The sequence below is a fragment of the Emydura macquarii genome, unplaced genomic scaffold (genome assembly GCF_026122565.2).
Source record: "Emydura macquarii macquarii isolate MOO-44397 ecotype Brisbane River unplaced genomic scaffold, CSIRO-AGI_Emac_v2 contig_2742, whole genome shotgun sequence".
NCBI classification, from domain to species: Eukaryota; Metazoa; Chordata; order Testudines; family Chelidae; genus Emydura; species Emydura macquarii.
Window position 1 is genome coordinate 144,783 of NW_027132879.1, and position 22,211 is coordinate 166,993.

General features: G+C 47.3%; 1 protein-coding gene and 1 long non-coding RNA gene across 4 annotated transcripts in view; both read right to left on the bottom strand.

Annotated features, from left to right (window-relative positions):
* Positions 1-5,916, bottom strand: part of LOC137165087 (mitogen-activated protein kinase kinase kinase 3-like) — a 113,756-nt gene extending 107,840 nt beyond the window's left edge. For both annotated transcript variants that reach the window (XM_067566179.1, XM_067566178.1), the window contains exon 1: positions 5,709-5,916. The gene's annotated coding sequence lies outside the window, so the exon portion shown is untranslated. The remainder of the gene's footprint in view (positions 1-5,708) is intronic.
* Positions 5,917-15,183: 9,267 nt separating this feature from the next.
* Positions 15,184-16,204, bottom strand: LOC137165098 (uncharacterized). Of its 2 annotated transcripts, none has more exons than XR_010923284.1 (2): positions 16,094-16,204; positions 15,184-15,675 (listed from the first exon to the last, which is right to left on the bottom strand). It is a non-coding gene; the product is annotated as an uncharacterized lncRNA (long non-coding RNA). The 2 variants fall into 2 exon arrangements; XR_010923283.1 differs by having other exon boundaries at positions 15,184-15,678.
* Between the last annotated feature and the right edge of the window lie 6,007 nt (positions 16,205-22,211).

The following is a 22,211-nucleotide window of genomic DNA, read 5'->3' on the forward strand; positions in this document are numbered from 1 at the left end:
GCCACTGCATGTTACCGGTTGGACTTTCTCCCATGCAGCTTCCAAGACTCTGAGCCCAACTCCCAGCTCAGCTCCGCCCTCCTTCCTCACTGCCACTGCTGCTGCTTCTCCTCCTTGGGCTATCTCCAATTACCGCCCAGCCTACAGCATGTAGAGCAGGGAAGCTTTAAGTCAACTGACAAACCCCTCCCCATTCGCTCTATGACAGACCTGGTGCAGAACCTTCTCTCCGTCTGGACTTCTACAGGGAGTTTTGCCTGAGTAAGAATTGGCCAAGGAGGTCAGAATATTTTTGGCCCCAAGTTTTCCCACCGTTGCAGTCTCTGGTTCAGGGCCACCAGCAGTAGCACTACTGTACGCTTGGCTCCTGGTACCACGTCGGCCAGCTTTTTTAGAGCATGTTGATGTGAGATGGTGCTTAAAACGCCAGTTGCCACCAGCACTTTGGTTACCTTTGTCATCCTGCCACCCCTGCTGCTGGGGAAGGTGAGCCAGTGGGAGTAGCAGTGGGAAGTTTTAAGGCCAGATTGTGAACCTCTTACTTCAACAGCTGAGCAATTCCTCACACCAGTACTCCCATTGACTTCAATGGGACTTTTTGAAGGAGGAACTGTTCACTCATCTGGCCCTCAGAGTAACAAGCCTTATGTACAGATGAGGATTGTCAATATTCCCCCAGGAAAGGTTGTCACTGAGTGGCCGGGTTGTGAAATCAGACACAGCTTGGCCAACCTTATAATAAAATCTGATTATTTGCATGCTGTATTCCTAGGGACCAATCCTACTCCCATTGAAATCAGTGAGTCATAGATGCAGCTAATGGGGGAGGAGGGCACATAAGTCCCCACAACTGCTCACTATCCTGCTGATCTCTCATATCACTGTTACAAAGCCCAAGCATTTGCACGCCTGGCCATCCACTCTCCAATTTTTAGAGTGACTGAACTTCTTCAATGAGCAAAACAGGACCAGGTACCTATTTAAAATGCTTGCAATGGTTTAAGTCTTTTTATTATTGTTTTTAAAGATCAGAGTTGGATCACAGTGGTTGGACGACAGCGTGATTTTAATAATGATCAATAGGGATGTCAGACTCAAAGAGAACCATAGGGACAGACAGAGATGGAAAAAACCAAACACACAACCCAAACTAAACACACAGACAACTCTCTTTCCAAACAGAAGACGACTCTTTTTCCCCCCTTTTAGAGAAAGGAAGGGAGACTGAACCACATACGACAAATCTTAGTCACAGTGCCTTAGACATCACTAGAAAGCACATGGATTCCCCTTTCATGGGCACTCTATCAGACCACAAATAGAACAGATTTTACTCTATAGAACTAAGATAACATTCTGCACCCTTAGGGAGTCTTTCATCCAAGAATCTCAAAGCGCTTTGCAACATTAGCTGAGCCTCACAGCACCCCCTGTGCCAAGTATCACCATGACTATTTTAAAGAAAGGGAAACCAAGCCACAAAAGTCAGATTTGCCCCAAATCTTTCAGTGACTAAATGGCAAACTCAAGAATAGAACCCAACTCCCACTCCTTACACTTCCTCTAGTAAAAGTCAGCCAATCTAACAATCCCATTGGCTCACCATCCCGATTTCTTTATAGTATGTAATATTAGGCGCAGGCTCAACATCTGTCAAGTATTACACGGTTGGGCGGCAGGAACACACTGCTCTCCGCCATCTTATTTTTTATAGCAGCACTTAATTCATGCAGGGAGCTCTGAAATCGACACTTGTTCGATGCCGATGATGGCAACAAAAGAAACAGAATCTCGGCTGGTGCGCATTGCTGCACAGCAGGTGTGAAGTCACGTGGCCAACTAACTGCTCTGCCACCACGGATAACTCAGTCCCTGCAGCTGCACGCCACATTAGTCCTTTGATGCCTTCCTGAAGGGATTCACAGAGACAGCAGGATTAGTCTTTTCATCTTGTGCCGCTTTAAACAAAAACACCCCTTCCCCCCCCAAAAAGCAGAGGATCATGGCCATACCCACTGCTAGCTATATATGGCCCACTAATCCGGAGTCTTTCTGGGAAGCCTGAATGCTGTCTGAGGTCTCAGCAAGAAATAAAAAATAATCAAGCTGAATCCCATGTTCCCCTCTTCGTCCTGATATAAACGGTTTTTTCCATCTGTGTGATACACAGCAGACACTCTGTACATTTTTTTGTTCTAAGTTTGTAACTTAATAGGTATCTGGCAAAATAAATAGATAAATACAAGAAGAATCAAGCTGCAATACTTACACTGAGGATACTTATACTGGGGCTTGACAACATTACAGGCAAATCCTGGTCCCTCTGAAACCCCCCCACCCCTGGATGAGGTCCGGGTCACAAGAGGGCGCTGAAGTCATTGGAGAAGAGTGGCACTAAAACCCCTCCCCCCAGGTTTGTTGGCAGGTTTCAAGGACTGAGTAGGAAAGGGTTAAGCCTATGGGGTGTGCCATGGGTGGAGGGGCAGGTCAGCTGCAACCCCTTTAACCCTTTCCTGCCTGGTCCCTGAATCGTGCTAACCAGTGTAAGAGTGGGAGGGAGGGGCAGATCTGCCTTTTCTCCGCTGGCCCCAGCCTCAGCGTGCAGAGTCCTGGGGAGGCACAAGTCAGGAGAATAACCTCCCAGACCCCACTGGCCTCAGGAGTGGGGGGCAGACTTTGGGAGGGCAGATTCAGGAGTTATTTCAAGCCTGTCAAACAGCACAAGAACTCCAGTCCCCATCAGACAACAGGAGCACTTGGGATGGGATGGAGGAGGCAGCACATTCTTTAGGCTTTAACCTAATCCACTGGCTACTAGCAAAGTGGCCCCTCTCGCCCTGTTTGCAGTTCCTCCAGGCCAGGTCCCAGCCTGTGTCTGTTTGGGTGGCTGCACCTCCTCTAATTGCCTCAACACCCCCCTCTCCCCCGAAACCCTCCTATTAGCATGTTTACATAGTGGGGCTGTGGGTTTCTAATGGGAAACTAAGTCCCAAGGAAAAAAACTAAAGGCATTAAAACCATTTGAGACACGGAACATATGAAAGAGCCTTTAAATCCATAACCAAACAGACTGGCTCACCCAACCATGCATTCTGCCACCAATAGAAGTTCTTTTGGACCCTATCAAACCCACATAACGCAATAGACTGTGCAGGACTGTACAGATGAACTCTCATTCTGCAAGGGTCTCATGGCAGACCTGAAACCAGTATAAAACTCAGGGGTTCAGATAACACAGAGCCTCGGTCCTAAATTCCTCATGAATCCAGCTAAGCATCTGCAAAGCTGCGGGAGGAGTTCAGCTCCTGCAGAATTTAGGAACATGTCTGCAGCTCAGCACGATCTTTGCTTCGGGTATCACCCGCTCTGCATGTCTCTTCGCCTAAACTAAGCTCCCACCTAAAGCTGTGGCAACCTGTACACAGGGGATTGGAAACTCTACCAGTTACCACCCATTCTGCCAGGATGTTACCCCTGGTTCTCCATGGAACAGGCAGGTGGTTTAACACTGAGAAACCCCTTGGATCATCCAAAATCTTGCACAGATCCCAGGAACTCCACTGGAGGCCAGGTCTTGTTCCTCTGCAACACTTCCAACTTCCTTCTAGGACTGCACAGCTCTATAACCCGCAACCACATCCTCTGTTCTGCATTTGCAAAAGGGGAAGGGAGATTGGCTTTCAGTTCTTACTCAGGCAAAACTTCTCTTGCAGGCAATCTCTGACTTGCAACAAACTAAAATCAGGTCTATGTGCAAAATAAAACCATGCCTTGTAAAATGTAAAGAGGAAGCAGACGTCATGAGAAAAAACTCAGTGGCAGTGGTTCAAATTCAGAGGTGTGTCTAGCTGGTGAGAAATATACCTTCTATTTACATGATACACCAACTTAGATTTCCTCAGACTCACGCCTACGTATTGGCATGAACATTCCGCCACTTACACTTCATCAGTCTGTCTGAGGTTTGGTGTTAGCAAAATAAACTCTCCTGCAACGTCTACCTGTATGCCCTATACCATGGCACAACTCCGGATTCCACAGTGATTCTTGTGCTGCGATCCGCTCAACTCTAACTGGGCGGAGGGGGAAACCTGTGTCAGATTTCTCAACTCTACTGGCTTACAATGATTATCGCTCACGCCATACGCCCACGCTTGGAACAGACTCCCTTGTGCCAAATAGCCTCTGTCTTCCAGCAAATCCCTCCTTCAAACCCACGACTGCCGATAAGCCTCCCCTGCTGACCCTCTCGCTGACTATATCCCAGAGCTGCTTCTGCGCTCGAACTGGAGCTGCACTGCACTTGTCAGACTCTGCAAACCCTCTGCATGGAGAATTCCCTCTGACGACAATAGACTCTGCACGCAAAATGGACATGCAGAATCAGATCTTTACATTGTTGGGTGTTTGGAACAGGGAGCCCTGCTTGTCTGCACACTCCACAAAGGGACTTGTACACTTCAGATAAATCTTAAGGGGCAAATGACTGCAAAGGGTAATAAAGTTACACAGGGCTTGCATTTGGCCCAGTAATTTTATACATTCCTCTAACTCGATTCCATGAGTAAGAACGCCCATGCTAGGTCAGATCACTGGTCCATTAGGCCCAGTATCTTGTCTTCTGACAGTGGCCAATGCTAGGTGCTTCAGAGGGAATGAATAGCACAGGTGATCCATCCCGTTGGCCATTCCCAGCCTCTGGCAAACAGCCATCCCTCCCTAATAGCCATACATCTGATGCAATAGATTAATTTGGCCTATGGTCCATAAATTATCTGTATTTCAGGAGCACCTAGAAGCCCCAGTCATGGACCAGGACCACACAATGCTATGCACTATACAGACACAAAACCAAAATATGGTCCCCACCTCAAAGAGACCTGACCAACCAGGCTTGCATACAGATAGAGAATGCAATTTCATACGGACATTTCCCTGCCGGTTAGCCATCCCTCCCCAGACCTTGGGCTGTTTTAGGAGTATTCTGTAGATTCCACACTACTTCTCAGCTAAACATGTTTTTTAATCTGTTAGATCTAGTTATTTGTAGAGGCAATGTACAAAGCTGACCTCTCACTACTAAGACTGGAAAAAACAAAGCAACATCTCATAATCAAAACCTACGCCACTCTTGGAAGGTGGAGGAGGAGTAGGAAACTTCTCTGCATTAAGAACTATGTCCTGCCTCGATAAGAGACGTTCACCTGAAACGCTGTGCACAGCTCCAGAAGTTTAACCACCCCTCACCATTACAGAATTGCTGCGGCCGGCTTAGCAGGCAGCTCAGATATTTATTTCTCAGTGTTAACATTAACATCCCCGGGGGGAGGGGATCAGGACCAAACAAGAGCCTTGATGGGAGACAGCAGCAGTACTTCCTAATGCACTCCAGGCCTCTCAGCAGCTGCTTTTCCGGGCACTTAATTATTCATGCAACCAGTTCCCAGGGCAGGGAGACAGAAATGCAGGAAGCCTGCAAGTAAAGTGTGTGTATGGGGGGGAGACGGGGGAATGCAACACCACAACTTTGAATAATGCCACACGAACAGAAAACCCGGGGCGGGGGGCTGCCGGGGAGCAGGGAGGGGGGATGCAAACAGGTTTACTACCCAGCATCGAAGGGCGGGGGGCTGCAAAAGGCACCTTCTGCAGGAGGTGGCGGGGGAGAAAGAGAGACCCAGGAGAGGACGGGAGGCTGCCCGCCTTACCTCTTCTCACGCCTCTTTCACTCCCGGCGCTTCATGGCGGGACCCTTCGGCTGCTGCCCCAGCGAGAGGAGGCGGCCGCGGGCCGAAGGGAACCGAAGCGGTGCCCGGGCTCCGGATCAGCTCATGCCTGCTCCAGCGCCTAGTCCGCAGACGAGCCCGGGTTTCCCTCCCGAGGCAGGGCCGCCTACGATCCACCGAGCGCCTCGGGGCGCAGGCTGCCGCCGTCTCCCTGCAGAAGCGGCGCGGGGGGAAGCGGCCCGGCGAGCTCCGCTCTCCCAGCCAGGCAGGGGACGCGGCCGGCCGGGCGGGCGGGCGAGGAAACTTTGCAGCCACTCGGCGGGGCCCGGCTCGCGGCAGCCGCGGGCGGGGGCGGAAGCGGTGACGCCGGGCTGGGGCGGCCAATGGGGCGGCGGCAGGGAGTCGGGCCGGCCCGGCTGGGGGGGTTCAGAGCCCGAACCCCGCTCCGGCAGCCAGTCCCAGCCCTGCCGTCTCGCCGCGTGCAGTCCTCTTCCGAGGGGGGAAGTTTCCTTCCCTTCCTTCCTCTCCCCCATCACTGGGCTGGATGGCACAGGACAAACCCGGCCTCGGGCTCCCCAGCCCCACACGTGGAGTCCTGAGCCAGAGCAGGCACCCAAAAGGAGGAGACAGGCTAAAAAAAATTATAAAGGGGGTGGGAGGATTATTTTTCTTTGCCAGCTGGGTTTTGAGCCTTTAGAGGTTGCCTTTCCCAACTTTTCTCTGCAACCATTAAGGGTAAATACTTTAGGCTGCCAGTGATGTAAAGGAGGCCAGGATTTCACCCTTATATTTCTTTTGGGGGCGGGGGAAGGAAAGCTGAGATTCTGGTGCAGTCCCCTGACTCCAGGAGCTCAAGCTTTAAGAAAGACTCCAAGTATTGCAAGAGTTGGCCATGCTGCAACATGCAAATCGGTCAGTCCGCCCCAAGCAGTTGGCCTTCTTATAACTCACTTCTGTAACCAGCCTTCTCTGCATGGCAGAAATGCCAGGGATTGTGGGGGATGGGTTGTTTCGTTTGCTTTGCTTTTTGGTTTTGTCTCTCTTCCTTTGGGAAGTGAGCTAAAAACACTTAAAACGTGGGGATGTTATCCCATCTTTGTGCTTGCAGCCAGGAGAGGGGTATCCAAGGTTGCTTTAACACCCTGCTGCATAACCTGTGTTCTGGGGCCATTCCAGGGCTTTCCTGGCCAAGGTGTAAGTCAGAGCAGCCTCAAGGCTGCTCAAACTTACTCTGTGCTTCCCAGGACTCCCTTATGGCCCACCAATTAAAAGCAATTTAATATTGGCCTACAAAGTCTGCTATGGTTTAAGGGTGAAATTCACCTGTGTACAGAGAGCCAGGACAAAGCTGATGGGTTTAAATCCCACCTAAACCCTAGGAGTTTAAGAGGGATTTAAGTGAGGCAAAGTCCTTGGACTGGTTGGATTTGGGAGGGAAAGGATAAATGTCAGGGAGAAGGAACGTTTGAAGGGATAGCTTCTAAAAATACCTTTGCTGAGCACTTTCCAGTCACCCTCTTCACCATCCTGGAAAAATCCTAAAGCTGGCCCCATTCTCTTTAGGTTTGTAAGGATTCGTTGCTGCAGGAAGATAAGCACCATTGTCTGTAAAGGTAATAGACGCAAGCACGACGCAAGGAGCTCTCCAGAGAGATTCACGTTTCTCGACCTAACGTCTAATTGCAATGACCTATTAATAGAATCCATAGAAACCCTTTTCTGTATACCAAATAACAGTGCCTGGCTCCTACCCAAATCACTCGGTTTCCGCACTCCATAAAGGATTTTACTAGACCAGCTGGGGTCTCGGTGTAATCAGATAGTTTTTCTTTGCTTGCACAGTATTTATTGAGCTTACAGGGGAGATATCCAGTGAGACTGAACCATTGCTGGAGTCAGCCCTGACTCCACCTTGCTCTATCAGCTTTGGCAACAGTATAAGAATCTCCTACACCACCTGGCTTTGGGAAGGAGGCTGCCCCAGTCTGTGCCTTTGCTCTAACTCCTGCAGCTTCTAGTAATATCCTAATAACTCAGCACATTTCAAATGCTTTGGCTCCCATCCATCAGGGATGTGTGTAAAGAATTCATGTGCTCCAGCCAGACACATTTACTATATAGATCACGCTGACCTTTGGAGCTAGGACTAGAATCCTGGGACTTCAGCTTCAGCAATATAAGCCACAGAGCAAAAAGAGATCTCCCTCAGCTGATAGCAGCAGGAGGACCTTTAATCTTGTTGGGATCCAGCCACTAGGGAGTTCTAGCATTGTGTCACCTCACCTACATGAAGACAGTGCAGTATGCATGGCCATCCACCAGATTCAAGGAATCTTATTCCAGATCAGAGTAGGCAATTACTTCAGCATTATCCTATCTCTGCCACTACTGAAATCAATGAGAGTTTTACCATTGACTTTGCTGGGAGTGGAGTTAGGCCAGCTCTGGGCACTGTTGAAAATCTCACTCTAGCTGATTTCTCTCTTGGGAGCTTTTTAATGCTTTGGAAAGCCCCTAGGCAGGGGCATGATACAATGCAAGATTTGGGTATTTCAGTTCGTGGATGGTGGAAATACCACAGGAAGACCAGAATCCAGAGTTTCTTTGGTGTAAATCAGTATAGAGGCAGCTAGAGGTAATGTGGCTTAGTGGACAGAACACTGGGCTGGCACTTCTATTCCTGCTTCTGCAGGGTGACCCTGGGCCAGTCACTCTGCCCTGCTTTGTGCCTCAGTTCCCCCATCTGTAAAAGGGGGGTGATGATATTGACCTCCTTTGTAAAATGTGTTGAGATCGACTGATGAAAAGCACCATATAAGACCTAGGTAATAACAACAACAAAATGAGCATCACTCCGCTGACTCAATGGAGCAATGCTGATTTACACCAACTGAGGAGCCGGCCTTAGATCTAGTGTTATTCTGCACCCATGAATAGTTCTCTGTGGGATTTATAAAGCCTGGGAAAAGCATAAACACAAACACAAAGTCTTAATGTGTAAATTGATTAACATATTTTGGTGCAGTTATCATGTTATCAGTATCCCAATGATTAGTATTAATTTTGCATTAATAGCCTTCTCCTCATTTACATAGAGAGGATAATCTTACATACTGTCCATGTTGTGGAGAAGAACTGTATATTGTTCTATTTATACTCCCCCCCCCTTTTTTTGTTTGATGTAACCATTAACATTTAAATTACATTGGGGAGAGGGAAGATTCAACTTTATCTGACTCCTATTATTTTCAGCTATATCTGGGTTTCTGTGGGACATTAATACAGATCCCAGAACTGACCAGATTCCATTGCACCTAAACACACTCTGTCTAATCTAAAATTTACCCATGCTCTGTTTGATATATTATCCTTCTTCAAGTCTTGTCCTAAACCAGGGGTTCTCAAACTGAGAGTCATGACCCCTCAGGGTTTCGTGAGGTTATTGGGGGGCGGTCGCAAGGTGTCAGCTCCATGCATGCCAGTAAGGGTGGCATGGCATGGGGAGAACCATTTCTTTTGGGATATATTTTCAAAGGGGGTCCCAGGAAATAAGTTTGAGAACACCTATCCTAAACTAAGGCATAGTGAAGCTATGTGCTGTTAGACAGCTGCCAGGCCTTCTCCCATAGAGGAGGCTGTGTGTCAGTGGTGGGTGAAATCCTTCCTATACTTAGGTTGTAAAGTGCTTTAAGATTCTCCAGGAAAAATGATGCTGTATACCTATAATAATAGTATGTTATCACTTAGTAGTTAAATTATTGCAGGAAACTTTCAGTTATCTTGATGTTTTTTAGACAGAAGTATTTATTGTCTGAAATGGTCTGAAGTAAATAGGATGAAATTCAGTAAGGACAAATGCAAAGTACTCCACTTAAGAAGGGACAATCAGTTGCACACATACAAAATGGGAAATGACTGCTTAGGAAGGCATACTGCAGAAAGGGATTTAGGAGTCGTAATGGATCACAAGCTAAATTACGAGTCAACGGTGTAATACTATTGCAAAAAAAGCAAACATCATTTTGGGTTGTATTAGCAGGAGTGTTGTAAGCAAGACATGAAAAGTAATTCTTCCGCTCTACTCTGTGCTGATTAGGCCTCAATTGGAGTATTATGTCCAGTTCTGGGTGTCACATTTGAGGAAAGATGTGGACAAATTGGAGAAAGTCCAGAGAACAGCAACAACAGTAACAGTTCTAGGAAACATGACCTATAAAGGAAGATTGAAAAAATTGGGTTGGTTTAGCCTGGAGAAGAGAAGATCGAGGGGAGACACAATAACAATTTTCAAGAACATAAAAGTTTGTTACAGGGAGGGGGAAGAAAAATTGTTCTTAACCTCGGAGGATGGGACAAGAAGCAATGGGCTTAAATTACAGCAAGGGCAGTTTAGGTTGGACATTAGGAAAAACTTCCTAACTGTCGGAGTAGTTAAGCACTGGAATAAATTGCCTAGGGAGGTTGTGGAATCACAGTCATTGGCGGTTTTTAAGAGCAGGAGTCGGTGGTTCTCAACCAAAGGTACGTGTACTCTTGGGGGCACACAGAGGTCTTTCAGGGGGTACATCAACTCATCTAGATATTTGCCTAATTTTACAACAGCTACATAAAAAGCACTAGTGAAGTCAGTACAAACTAAAATTTCACACAGGCAATGACTAGTTTATACTGCTCTATATACTCTACACTGAAATGTAAGTCCAATATTTATATTCCAGTTGGTTTATTTTATATTTATATGGTCAAAATGAGAAGGCAAGCAATTTTTCAGTTATAGTGTGCTGTGACACTTCTGTGTTTTATGTCTGATTTTTGTAAGCAAGTATCTCAGAATCGTAGAAGATTAGGGTTGGAAGGGACCTCAGGAGGTCATCCAGTCCAACCCTCTGCCTAAAGCAGGACCAACCCCAGCTAAATCATCCTAGCCAGGGCTTTGTCAAGCTAGGCCTTAAAACCCTCTAGAGGATGGAGATTCCACCACCTCCCTAGGTAACCCATTCCAGTGCTTCCCCACCCTCCTAGTGAAAAAGCTTTTCCTAATATCCAACCTAGACCTCCCCCCACTGCAACTTGAGACCATTGCTCCTTGTTCTGTCATCTACCACCACTGAGAACAGCCTAGCTCCATCGTCCCTGGAACCCCCTTTCAGGCTGCTATCTAATCCCCCCTCACTCTTCTCTTCTGCAGACTAAATAAACCTCATTCCCTAAGCCCCTCCTCATAAGTCATGTGCTCCAGCCCCTTAATAATTTTTGTTGCCCTCTGCTGGACTCTCTCCAACTTGTCCACATCGTTTCTGTGGTGGGGGGCCCAAAACTGGACACAATACTCCAAATGAGGCCTCACCAGTGCCAAATAGAGGGGAATAATCACTTACCTTATCTGCTGGCAATGCTCCTACTAATGCAGCCCAATATGCCGTTAGCTTTCTTGGCAACCAGGGCACACTGCTGACTCATATCCAGCTTCTTGTCCACTGTAACCCCCAGGTCCTTTTCTACAGAACTGTGCCTAGCCAGTCGGTCCCCAGTCTGTAGCAGTGTATGGGATTCTTCCATCCTAAGTACAGGACTCTGCACTTTTCCTTGTTGAACCTTATCAGATTTCTTTTGGCCCAATCCTCTAATTTGTTTAGGTCACTCTGTATCCTATCCCTGCCCTCCAGTGTATCTACTACTCCCCCCAGCTTAGTGTCATCAGCAAACTTGCTGAGGGTGCAATCCACCCCATCCTCCAGATCATTAACAAAGACGTTGAACAAAACCGGCCCCAGCACCAACCCCTGGGGCACTCCACTTGTTACTGTCTATCAACTAGATATTGAGTTGCTGATCACTATCCATTGAGCCCGATGATCTAGCCAGCTTTCTGTCCATCTTATAGTCCATTCATCCAACCCATACTTCTTTAACTTGCTGATAAGAATACTGTGGGAGACCATATCAAAAGCTGTGCTAAAGTCAAGGTATATCACATCCACTGCTTTCCCCACATCCACAGAGCCAGTCACCTCTTCATAGAAAGCAATCAGGTTGGTCAGGCATGACTTGGCCTTGGTGAATCTATGCTCACTGTTCCTGATCACCTTCCTCTCTTCCAAGTGCCTCAAAATGGATTCCTTGAGGACCTGCTCCATGATTTTTCCAGGGATTGAGGTGAGGCTGACCGGTCTGTAGTTCCCTGGATCCTCTTTCCTCCCTTTTTTGAAGATGGGCACTAGATTTGCCTTTTTCCGGTCATCCGGGACCTTCCCCAATTGCCACAAGTTTTCAAAGATAATAGCCAATGGTTCTTGCAATCACATCAGTCAACTCCTTCAGCATCCTCGGGTGCATTGCATCCGGCCCCATGGACTTGTGCATGTCCAGCCTTTCTAAATAGTCCTGGACCTGTTGTTTCACCACTGAGGCCTGCTCACCTCCTTCCCATACTGTGCTGCCCAGTGCAGTAGTCTGGGAGCTGACCTTGTCTGTGAAGACAGATGCAAAAAAAGTATTGAGTACTTCAGCTTTTTCCACATCATCTGTCACTAGGTTGCCTCCCCTATTCTGTAAGGGGCCCACACTTTCCCTGACCTTCTTCTTGTTACTAACATACCTGTAGAAACCCTTCTTGTTACCCTTCACGTCCCTTGCTAGCTGCAACTCCAATTGTGATTTAGCCTTCCTGATTTCACTCCTGCATGCTCGAGCAGTATTTTATACTCCTCCCTAGTCATCTGACCAAGCTTCCATTTCTTGTAAGCTTCCTTTTTGTGTTTAAGCTCACTGAAGACATCTTTGTTAAACCAAGCTGGATGCCTGCCATATTTGCTATTCTTTCTGCACATCGGGATGGCTTGTTCCTGCGCCTTCAATACAGTTCCTTTAAAATACAGCCAGTAGTTTAAGTGAAACTTGGGGTACGCAAGACAAATCAGATTCTTGAAAGGGGTACAGTGGTTTGGAGAGGTTGAGGGCCAGTGGTCTAGATAATGCTTAGTCCTGCCTTGCGTGCAGGGAACTGGACTAGAAGACCTCTCAAGGTCCCTTCCAGTCCTGTACTTCTATTTCACAGGACAGTATTTCTGAATGAAAACAGAGGTTGATGGGAGATTTAGGTAGTAAAGGACCTAAATTCTGTCACTATAATGTAGCCTGCTGTCCCTTCCATGGCTGTATAATCCAGTTCAGGATTTAGGAAGATTCTATGTGGTGATACCAGGCAGCATAGGGTGTGTTTAGTTAGCCTAGGCTGGGACTGGGAGTCCTGCAGGGTCCGTTTGCATCGATCAGCCTCAGTACAAGCTCTTTGTTCTATTTTCTGTATGTATTCACCCATCTATTTCTACTGTTAATAGGCAGAAGACCCTGTGGGTGTCAAGATATGAAACCCTGAGGGGTTAATGTGACACATACAGGAAGGTAACAAAAAGTAATTGTCAGTTGCTATGAACCTACTCGAAAAGCTCAGCTCTTCAGTCCATTTCCATTCGCTCCAACACCATGAGTCAAATTCACCCATGCTGGGTGTAACTCCACTGAGATCAATTGCATGACACCACAAATGGATTGCTCCCATGTGCTTATTGCACATGCGAGAAGGGCAGAGAGTAGCCTGCCACTTCCAGGCTGCCTCTGTCCCATGACTTGCAAACACGCATCTATCTGGACCACAGGGGAATGCAATGCCAAAAGGGGCAGAGTGAAAATGCAAAGAGCCTGTCCTCCACTGGGGTCGGCTATGCTAATTGCATAAGCCAGTGATCTTCACTATTTTTCAGGCGGGGGCCACTTTGCCAAAAAAAAACAACCTTGATGTGAGAGTCACATCAACTACTACATTAACACATTGCTTGCTACCTCTTAATGATGTAATATTACAGAGCGACTTGTGTAACTAAAACTTTTGTTTGTTTCATTAATATCCAGTTATATTCTTAGCTGCTTTTTCTCCTGTTTCACTTTCCAATTTTCTCTTCAATGAAATTAAGAATCAACCATTCTTTCCAGTAACTCACTGGGGCCAAAAAACAATATGACCCAAACGGTTGAACAGATCGAGTTCTACGTTGGTTGTTATGGTAATATTACGGTTATTATGCAACAGATACTTAGATGTACTTATTGGCGCACATCGTACCATGTGGTCAATGTGACGTGTAAGGAAGGCAGACTTTGATAAACTCGGTACATATTCTAATGTTAAAAATAAAATAAATTGGAATTAGTCAGGGAGTCGCACTTAGGGTCGAAGGGAGCCGCCCCTGGCTCCTGGTCTTGCACTGAAGAACACCGGCACAAGCGATCATTTTTCACATACATCAGAATCCTTTGAACATCTGCCCTCCTAACAACGCTTACAAGGGCATCCTATATATTATTACAGTCAGAGCACTTCTGGTGAAAGGTGCTGGACCGAGAACCCTGGGGCCTTATATCATCTGTCTAGGCATTAAGCCGGTACAGCATGGACCTTTCAACCAGGGCCAACTCTTGCTCAGAACATGTCTGGATTTTAGCCAGGGCAAAAACTAGCACTACAGAGGTACCACAAGGAAGACTATACTTGTGGCATTTGCAGCTAAGACTAGGTGCAGAGAGGTCAAAAATCCCAGGGACCAAGCCTGGATTTGTAGCCTGACTTTACAGTTCAAGAAGTTCAGCAAAGCATCTGGACATTTTTCTAAACAAAGCCCCAAACTTTAAGCCTGTTGAATTTGGTCCATCACTTGTAGTAACTGAACAGTGTTCGGACTAGAAACGGAACTGCAGAAAGTCCAGATCTGGATTTAAATGTCTGGATAGTCCTGACCATTGACTTAAACGGAGCTACACCAATTTACAACAGCTGAGAAGCTGGTCCTGTCTCTTCAAACCCTGCCCTGATGTGAAAGTTAGTCATCAGCTCACGTGAGGGTAGTTGAAATCACCCATTTTAATTATTTTATTGGACTCTGTGGCCTCTTTGGTCAATATTTTGCACTCAATACCCTATTCCTGATGAGGAGGCAGGGAGTATAATTCTACTGGTACATTCATACCCTTATGATCTCAGACGAACTCTTTCAATGCAGCCACTGTACCTACGTTTTTTATTTCATCCCAAACGCACACACTGGCCCACACGGTGGAGCTGAGGTTGCTCCACTGAGGTCAGTGCAACTCTGTTGATTTACACCGTTTGTCCCATTGGCTTTAAACCCATCTGTATGCTGTACCCAATTATGTGGGAATCTGCAGGTTTTCCTCTGCATCGATCATGGGGGAGGCGAGAAATCATAGAAAACAATGAAATCCTGACTGTTTACATATGTTTTGTTTTATAAATGGGCTTGTATAGAAAGTTGCAGCACAGCTCCACGGACCACTAGTATATATCTCTTATCACGAAAGCCATATGTCTTTGTTTCCTCATCTATGGTGACACATGAGCAGCAGCAGTTTGGTCAGTAGGAAGCTGGAAGTAAACTACAGACAGCATTAGGAAAGTTTATTTTGGTTAAGGCAACAGAGTACAATACAGCAACAGTTTAGTTTGGTACCACAGGACATTCCACGGCATAGTCAATTGCAGCTGTGACAGGAGACACTGACTTCTCATGAGCATCTCCTGTTGGTGGGTGCAAACCTCCACTCTCTCTCTGCTCCCAGCGCCTGCTGTGGTCTGTGAACCTCATCAGGTGGGTCTTCAGTGGCTCACCCCTCTGGTCAAGTCACACAGTCAAGGTGCGAAGGAACAAAGCCCTTCCAGGGTAAATTGTCCAACAGGGCCTGTCCCTGTGTTCTTGTTATAGTCTTTAGCCCTGTCTCTGGGCTCAGTCCTCAGCCCCTTCTGGGCTAGCTATAAGTCCATGCCTGCTGTGGTATAGAGCAGTGCCCCCAAGGCGTTCTCCCTGGAGACTCTTCACCTTTAATGGTCCTTATTTCTCCAGCTCTCCAGCCAGAGCACTCCTTCAAGTTCAGTCCCCTGCTGGGGGTAACAAAGGTCAATGAATGGTTGGCCGTCTTCAGCCCCATTCTTGAGCCCTGTAGATTCCTACACTGCGCTTGGGCTTCTAAACTGAACTTGTCCCCTTTGCAGTGCTTTGGCCACTTTGCCAGTGGCCAATGGGGGAACCCGAGCCTGCCCACCACCCTGGGTCCCAACCCAGGGACCCATACAAATAGCACCCCCGTGCTGCTTCCTTTAATAGTTGCTGATGCTATTCCCTGGGCCTCTTCTAGGGTGACCAGACAGCAAGTGTCAAAAATCAGAATAGGAGGTGGGGGCAGTTATAGGCGCCTATATAAGACAAAGCCCCAAATATCAGGACTTTCCCTATGAGATCAGGACATCTGGTCACCCTAGCATCTTCCCACACAGCCCCTTCCTCTTCACCCTTTACCTTAGCATTATGGTCCTTGGGTTCTCAGTATGTTCCCTGCTTGAGCATTGTCTCTCCCAGGCCTTCTCACTTGGAGAGCTTCACAACCTTCTAGTCCTTCCTCACCCTTCTGGTCCTAACCAGGGCAATAACTGACTAGCTCAACCCCTGCAGCTCCTTTTAACTGAGCCTGCTATGCTCTGATTGGCTGCTTCCCCGCAACCTTTCTAGGCAGGCCTGGAGGACCCACCTTCACTGCTCCTTTTCTGGGGACGGGTGTGGTAGGACCATGAGGCCTCCGACACGGGGCCTCAAATGGCCTGGTACATTCTGTCACATATGTCCCCCATGCAGAAAGGATTGGGGGTGGGAGGTACTATTCGGGTTGCCAGTTTTGGTTGGAAGTATTCCTGGAGGTTTCATCACATGACATAATCTTTCATTAAAGATTAATCTTTAATTCTTGAAGACTCCAGGACAATCCTGGAGGGTTGGCAACTGCAGTTACTTTTAAGGGTCACATCCCCTCCTATCCAGTCTTTTGCCCTTCCTAATTAGGGTCTTCTTTCCCAGGCCTCTCTGCCTGCAGAGCTTGTAGCAGTCTCTGTGCCCTGCTCTGTCAGGGCCTGCTCCCTCAGGTCTCTCTGTCTTGGGAGCTTATAACAATCGTGGCCCCTTTTAGTCTGGGTTCCCTCTCAGGCCTCTCTTTCTGGAGAGATATTAGTATTCTTTGCCCCAGGTTCTCAGGGTCTTCTCTCGCTGGCCTCCTTTACCTGGAGAATCTTTCCTTTCCCACAGGGTCTGAGTTCCCACCACAGTCTGATTCACGTTAGTGTTCGTAACCTCCGTCTGCCTGGGCATTCTCTGTCCCAGTCATTTAATCTGCTAGCTCCTTCTGGCATCCTCCGGTCCTTGGACACTCCCTCCTTTTTTCCTCTCTCTCTGAGGTCCCCTTCCTTTCTCTTGTTGACTCATTTCTCTAAGAGGACAATGTTGTTTTAAATGCCCTGCCACCCTGCAAATACAAAACATAGCACCGCTGCCCTTGCTTTGGTAATGGGCAGAGTATCCCGTAAGTCCCATGCAGTATCTTTCATGCTCGGAGTCATTCTTACTATCACTGTTCATATATGGTCAGGTGTGACCCATCTGTGCCTAGCATAGCCCAGCTGAAAATGCTAAGATCAGAACAGGCTGCAAAAAGAGAGCAGATTCTCCCAAACTGAGGGCTAACACTGCAGTTAGATTCACCAACCAGTCACAAACAATGCTTCTGATCCTCCATACTGGTTATCAAGAAGCTAAAACAAGAAATTACACAGCCCCCTTTATGGTAATTCAGTCTCTGGTCCCCAGTTAGCACTAGGTCCAGTAAAGGGATAAGTTATTAAAACTCTATTCCCATTATCAAAAATGTTCTCCTGATCCCCAAAGAGTCAGCCACATTACGAGACTGATTTAAGTTTGAATCTTACCTAAAATACCATGCTGCCAGCCAATCCTATAGCAACTCAGATGAAAGGTTTATTATAAAAGGAAAGAAACAAATTATAAGAGAGATGTTAAATCAATCAGACACATACAAATGACGTTAAAATCCATATAGATCAGATTCTCAGCAGAACTGTGGAATTTGCAGGCTTGTACAGTTCCTGTGGTGTACATCCAGTACCTGGATGGGTCTCAGTCCTTTGTTTCACAGCTTCAGTTGCAGATGAGTCGATCCAGAGGTAGGAAGCAGGAATGAAGACAATATGGATGTGGTGCAGCTGCCTTTTATGTCCCTTTATGCCCACACACTATGTGGCTTGTCCCAAACACAGACACACAGCACATGGTATGGAAAAACCACAGAGTCCCCTGTCCATAGCACATGTTCTTACATGTCCTGGTAACTCATCAGGTCTAGCCCTGGCTTCTCTCCTGTGCTCACTGTACCCATGAGTTCCCCTCATGGGCCATTAAGCAGGTTTAGTGCTGCTGCCAGCCTGTCTGGGATGTCGCCCAGAAACACAGCACAAGTTGAAGAACAGATACACCATTCATAATTATAACTTACAGTACCAAGATGATACATACACATAAATGATATTATCATATTTAGCAAATTATAACCTTTCCAGTGGTACCTGGCATGGCATATCCTGTACGAATCATTGTCATTTTGCAATATTAATATTAAATAATATTCTAAAAGGTCCCCCTGATCTAGACAGCATCACAGCAGGGACTTCGAATATGTCCAAATTGCCCACAGTCTTAGCGTGTTCTCAACTGGGCTTCATTCCTCTTCGGCCCTGGAGAAGTTTCTGTGGCTCTTCCTGTAGGTCGCCCCAGCAACTCTGTCTTTTCCTCCTGGTTCACCTGAGGGCAAGCCCTTCCTAAGTGTCCCGTCTGTCCACAACTATAACATCTCCTTGGCCAAGCCTCAGGCCTCCAGCGAACTGGACCCTTCTTGTCTACCCAGTGCCTGTAACCATTGCTGCTTCTTTCCTGCAGGATCCCTTCTGACTGTTTCTCTAATCTGGCAAGCCGCTGTTGCAGTCCCAGGCACACTGCCAGCTGCAGCCCGTTGGTGAGGCCGTCCGACCCCTGCCCTCTTGACATCTAAGATGGCTGGGCTTAGTCGGGTGCTGCCATGCCTGGTACACCGCATCACAGCAGCCCGTACTTTAGCAACCCATATTCCTGCTAGAGATATGACAGGGTCACAAAATTTGAACTTGGATCTGACTTTACAATCTCATTTTCAGAGGTGCTGAGTCGCTGTCCCTCTCTGAAGTAAATGGGAGCTGCTGGGACTCGGCCCCTCTGAAAATTAGGCTACCAGATTTCAAACCCCACGAAACTCACAGGCCAATGTGAGCTCCCCTCCAAATCTGCAGACAGACAGCGGCACAGAAGGCCTTCCATGAAGGCGGCTGCTGAGGGACATTCTGAGGCATGTCCTACAAGTCCGAGGCCATAGTCTGCAGATTTCCAGCCACAGGATCCCTGACTCGTGCTAATCCCTGCACTTAGACCCAGGATTATTTTGTGAGGCAGAAGGAAAGGTGGAGCTAGGCATTGCTCTCCAGAACACTAGTGCCCCTGAAATCCAGACACTTACTCACAACCCATCTCCAGGCAATGGCCATTTACATGTCTAGAGGGCGAAAGAAAGCTCTGTGACTCTTGCATACACATATCTGGGCAGAGCTCCGTTTGTAATGGAATGCTCACCTGTTCCGCCATGAGGCCGAACCTTATTTAAACAAACCTCAGCTGTACCTTGCAGACACAGTGTTGAAGGATCTTATGAAGAACACAGCTGTGTATAAGCAAACTCTCTAGCCAGTCCATATCTGGTACAGGAGCAGGACACCACTGTTTAGGGGCTCCCACGACAGCTCCTCAGACCAGTGGATAGGACCTAGGGTTCTCTTCTCATTGCTCCTTCTGATACCCTTTTGCTCAGCCTTTGACTTTACTCCAATCATAAGAACATAAGAACAGTCACACTGGGGCAAACCAATGGTCCATCTAGCTCAGTATCCTGTCTACCAACAGTGGCCAAGGCCAGGTGCTTCAGAACAGGCAATCATCAAATGATCCATCATCCCTTCTTGTCCAGTCCCAGCTTCTGGCAGTCAGAGGCTAGGGACACTCAGAGTATGTGGTTGCATCCCTGGCCATCTTGGCTAACATCTGGACTATCTTCCATGAACTGATCTCATTATTTTTTGAACTCCATTCTAGTTTTGGCCTTCACAACATCCCCTGGCAATGAGTTCCCCAGGTTGACTGTTTGTTATGTGAAGAAGCACTGCCTTTTGTTTGTTTTAAACCTGCTGCCTATTAATTTCATTGGGTGACCCTGGGTTCTTGTGTTACGTGAAAGAGCAAATAACACTTCCTTATTCATTTTCTCCACACCATTCATGATTTTATAACCCCTTCCCTTATTGAGCTATGTCACATAATCACCTCATTTCCTCTTTATGGTCTCTTTCTCTGGGCTTGGGGCACAGTCATCTGTGGCTTCCTCATTGCTGGTGATGAGATAGGCCAATGCCTTTCACCTGCACTAAATGCACCCACAGTTTTTTGTTAAGCTGTGCAGTGTTCTATGCAAAATAGTTGCAAACATGCAAATTAGCTCATTGCATAAGGGCAACTGTGTCTTTGCGGGGCATATCTGCATGGAGGAATCACTTGGTCCTTCCCCCGCACACACATACACACACAAAAGAGACATTTCCTAAGCCTCAGATCAGCCTGTGATCATGAAATGCCCTTTCACCCAGCTTGGTGTGTTTTGTGTTTGGGGTATTTATTTAATCCATCTGAAACGACATGAGAAAGTAGAGAAATAGCCAGCCAGTGAGATAAGATGATTATCTCCCTGGCAAACAATAGGAACATGATTGAAATTAAAAATAATTTGATTGCAAATAGGAAGCCTAGTAAAGCAGTGTAGGAAACATGACTAATGTTTTTTAAGATTGTCTAAAGTCACACAGTAGCATTTTGCATGAGCTGTAACTTTGAAATATGGATCTGTGGAAAACCCAGGAGGATAGAATGGCACAAATCCAGCTATGCTAGCACAATAGGGGCATGCTAAAGTTGCTGCTAGATCCCAGCCTAAATAGCTAGAGCCACAAGCTATTTTAGGCACATTTTGGCAAAGACCACAATAAATATGATTTACACCTAAAAGATTGATTTGGGGAGGAGGAGTAAAGAGTTTGACTCATTTTTCTTTCCTTTCATTTGCTTGCTGTTAGAAACAGGGGTCTAGATCTTGGTCCCATTAAAGACAATGGGACCAGGATTTGGCTCTTCATCTCCAACACAGGGCCAAAGCACCAATATCCTTATTCAACGTTTTCTTCGTCTTTATTCATGCAAAACTCCCATTCCCCTCAATGGAAGTTTGGCTGAAACTCCGTGAGGACCTCAGGATTTGTGGCTAAGTGGAAATCCTGTTGGACATAAAGTGTAAGCAGTGCTAATAAAGACATTTCTTCCTAGTAATTATTACCTGGTAAAACTGCTTTCATGATGCCCACAAACGATGCGCTATAAACTCCTTGCATTCTAAAGCAAAATCCAGCATGAGCCAATCTCTTTGGGGAGTGGAGGGAAACATGGTCTATGGGGAGGCTCTTCCGTAACTGACGACTGTGGGGCTCCTGCATCTTCCTGTGAAGCATCTTGCATGGGCCTCTCAGAGACTGGGATACTGGGCTCAGTGGACCATTGCTGTGATCCAATCTGGTAATTCCTATATTTCAATATTCTTCAGATTGATTCATAGTCTACACATTAAAAGTAATCTTGTCATATTGATTAAAACCATTGAATATGATCTAGGGCTGTCAATGAATCGCAGTTAACGCATGTAATTAACTCAAATGAACGCATTATTTTTTGGTAATGCATTAATCGCACACCCGAGTGCCATGCTCAGGTGGGTTGATGCTGCATGCCTCTCGGGCAGGGGTGCCCCTCTTTCCACTGCCCTGATCCACTGCTGCTCCCTCCTCCTTCCATCTCATGGAGCCTCCCAGGCCAACCTGCTCTGGACCTGGAGCCTGCCGCCTGCCTCCTGTCTGCTGCACAGGGCGGGGGCAGGTTGCTGATGTTGAGATGTCCAATTTCCCCTGCCCGTCTACATGGTTGCTGCTGAGATGGGAACAGGGGGAGCCTGTCTGGCTTTGGAGTAGCGCCCGCCTTGGGGTGGGCAGGCTGGGCCACTGCCCAGGGCACTGTGCTCAGGGAGGCACCTCTGGGGCAGGGATGCCCCTTCCCCCACCCGCTGCTCTTTTCAGCTCCTACTGCCCCCCCCCCCCCCCGCCTTAGAGCCTCCTTTCTGCTGTGCAGAGTGTGTGAGGGGGGGTGATGTAGGGGTGTCCCCATCCTCCCCCACCTATGTAACCGGTCTCCACTGAGCTGAGATGGGGGGCCAGGAGCTTGTTGTCTGTGCTGCTACTTCTGGATCAGGAGTGGCAGCTGTCAGCGGCTGCTGATGTCTGAAGAAGTATTCAGGCTGGCGAATGCTCTGGTTAAAAGAGACGGCGTGCTGAACACACTCACTCCCCCCAAAACACACACACTGTCTCTCTCTCACACACTTCCCCCCAACACACACAAA